Source organism: Gekko japonicus, unplaced genomic scaffold (assembly GCF_001447785.1).
Source record: "Gekko japonicus isolate JY-2015 unplaced genomic scaffold, Gekko_japonicus_V1.1 scaffold3786, whole genome shotgun sequence".
Lineage (NCBI taxonomy): Eukaryota > Metazoa > Chordata > Lepidosauria > Squamata > Gekkonidae > Gekko > Gekko japonicus.
Genome location: NW_015172131.1, coordinates 111,185 through 114,617, shown reverse-complemented (window position 1 = coordinate 114,617; position 3,433 = coordinate 111,185).

Here is a 3,433-nt window from a genome sequence, read left to right as displayed (position 1 = left end):
TTTGCTTGTGTTAGATGAAGAACATACTACATGACATACCTATCACTGTTACATTAAGATACTTTTTGTTAACTTCACAGCCTGAAAAGGAGGCCTATTGTTCAGATATAGGAGGTACATTTTTGCCTGAGAAAATCCAACCAACGGGTTTGGACCCAATCAGAATGGTGTGACGAATATGTGACAAACTTTGATGGAACCAATAATTGTGATTTATTCCTAACTGTCATAGGGGGTATAAAACCCTATGTTTCCCATTGTAATCTTAGGGAAGAGCTGTGGGGTCCAAAACCTTATTGGATCTGCACCTCCCTCCTTTGTTGATCAATAAAGTACAAGATCTGATTCTCCTCTACAAGACTGCCGTGTGCTTTCTCAAATTGGGCTGGGGGAGCACAACCTTTGACGGAGTTTCTGTCTTACATTACTATAAGTGCTACTTGCATATCACGGCGGTTTTCATGTTATCTTAAAACATTTCCAGGCTGCTTCTGCCCACCCACAAGGCCCAAAGCAAATTTCTATACCGTATGAAAGGCCCAGACCTGGACAACCCAGGGTGGCCCCGTCTCATCCGATGTCGGAAGCTGAGCAGGGTCAGCCCTAAATTAGTATTTGGATGAGGAAGTCCTGGGTCGTTATTATCCAAAGGCCGGCAATGGAAAACCACCTCTGTGAGTCTATTGGCTTGAGAACCCTGCAGGGTCACCGTTAAGTCAGCTGAGACTTGACTGGGGGGAAAAAAGAGAAAGAGATGGAACTAAAAGCAGTTCTATCAGCCTCTCTCATATCCCGTCCCATTCAGCTCTACGATACCCTTTCTGGTGACAGGGCAGAGTTATAATTTCGGGAAAGTTCTGGTACAGCAGAACAAACCATTGTTGTTTTAAATCGTCAGTTTAACTGCTCAGGTCTTACCAACTGCTTCAATCCCGTCTCAGCTATACTTATCGGCAGTTACTTATCTATCTTGGCTCTAAGCAGCCCTTCCTGGCAACTAAACCTCCCCCCTCCCAGTTCTACCTATATGGAACAGTTGAGGAAGTTCTGTTTCACTGTACCTGAAGAAGTGTCAATTGCACACAAAACCTCATACCCAGGGATAAACTTTGTTGGCCTTGAAGGTGGCAAATTTTTCCCCTAAAAGTAGTGTTTGGCCACAATTTTCTCCTCTGATGAGTGTTTTCAGTAGTTCAGTATAAAGGAGAAAAATGCAGACAATCACCACTTTTCGGGGTTTACCTGCGAAGACCCCACAATTTTCAGGAGGGTGGTGGCAGCGGCATGGGGCTGAACCTGGTCCAGGCCCCTACTTAGTAACTTACATTAAAGTCTTTAACTCTGAAATTATTTATATTTCCAAAAGCAATCAGCAATGAATCATGTGCGATGTGGCTGTGAAGACAGCTAATAAAATCTTAGGATGCATTAACAGAAGCCTTGTGTCCAGATCTTGGGATGGGGTAGCTCCACTCTATTCTGCTATGGTCAGGCCTCACCTGGAGTACTGTGTCCAGTTTTGGACGTTTTCAAGGAGAAGCTGGACGACTATCTTTCGGGTATGTATGTAGGTATGTAGGATTATGTTTCGGCTATGCTCCTGCAGAGTGCAGGGGATTGGACTAGATGACCTGCAAGGTCCCTTCCATCTCTAACATTCTATGATTCTATGTGGTTTTAAAATATGTCATTTTCCCACTCTTAATAGTGTGACTCTCCATTGAAGAAAGGAAAGATGTCATAAATAAATAAATAGGTGTAATGAACTCCTCCACTTAAAAATTTGCGGGATTACTTCATATATGAAAGAGGAATACTTCCTCCCTCTTTATTTGTTTTCCGGACAACCCAGCCCGAGTGACTGGACCAAGGGCACAGGGGCCTGCTTGCTTTGCGGCCGGCTGGAGATCTAAGCTCTGCTCTCCCCAGTCTGACACCAGCGCTCTCGACCACCACCACCCCTTCCAAACTGGTGGAGACCAGTGTTCCCTCTAAGCTGAGTGAGTGTGAGCCAGCTCAGTTTTTTAGCCTCATTTTTGTATTGGCTCAGGAATGGATGGCTCCGGAGCAAACTAATTTAAAACGGCCGGCTCACAACTTTCAGGCCAGCGGCTCACAGAGTAGAATCTTTGCTCTGACAGGACTCCACAGCTTAGAAGGAACATTGGTGGAGGAGAATCCCCAAAAGCATCTCCGCCTCTGCCCCTTCCTGGAGTCCTCCCGGGATGACAGCTGCCCTCCAGCAGGCAGAGATCCGCTCCCCCGGGGGAAGAAAAGGGGCTGCGCTGGAGGGAGGGGAGGACTCTACGGCCTGGCTCGCATCTAGGGTCTACCCCCCCACCCCCACCCAAATGTCCAGGAATGGCAACCCCAGGACAGCCATGGCTGGCACGATCCCCGCCTCCCTCCCTCCCTCCCAAGATCGTAAAGCTTATCCCCCCCCCTGCAAGACTTACTTCTAAGGAGACCTTCCCCGGGGCGGGGGGGTGTGTGTGTTCCGGCTGCAACGCTATCCCCGGCTGCAGCTTCTCCGACGCCCTCCCTGTTCTCTCCCCCGACGAACGCCTCCCCGGACACGCATGCGCGGGCCTACCGCCAGGCCCAAAAGAAGCCCCTCCTCTCTCCCTCCCCCCCCACACTCCTTGCTCGGCCTCTCTAGCAAAAGACTTTGTCGGGTTTAACCCCTTCGCAGTGCTGCAGACACATGCAAGAGGCGCCCGCCCGTCCTTTCTCTCCGGGAAGAGCATCGGCCCGGCCGCCCCCTCCGCCAAGCCCTGTGCGCTGCTCTGTGGATCTGCAGCCTGCGCTGTGAGTTGCGCCCCCCCCCAGTAAAGGCGGGTCCGTCCGTCCCTCTCACACTGACCCCCCCCCCCCAGTCCATTTTAGTCGTTGACCTGCTTGACCAGATTGACAATGCAGGTTGCAGCAATGCAAAAAAATGTATTCATATGATAACACAATAGACTGTACAAACTAAGCTTTTCACCCTTTCCCCAACTTTGTGGTGCCCTCGGTCTGGGGCAAGGGATGCTCTGTGTTCTTGGTGCTTGGTGGGTGGGGCAACAGTGTGAGGGCTCCTAGTGTCCTGGCCCCACTGCTGGACCTCCCGATGGCACCTGGTATTTTTGGCCACTGTGTGACACCGAGTGTTGGACTGGATGGGCCATTGGCCTGATCCAACACTGGCGTCTCTTATGTTCTTATATGAACTCTCAGTCTGGGGCAAGGGATGCTCTGTCTTCTTGGTGCTTGGGGCGGGGGCAATACAGTGGGAGGGGCTCCTAGTGTCCTGGCCCCACTGCTGGACCTCCCGATGGCACCTGGTATTTTGACCACTGTGTTCTTGGTCCCTCACCAATTGTGGACCAGGGGGCGGAGGGGAGTGGCTCTATGCATGCAGGAGGCTTACTCCTTCAGGGCGCTTCCGCCACCA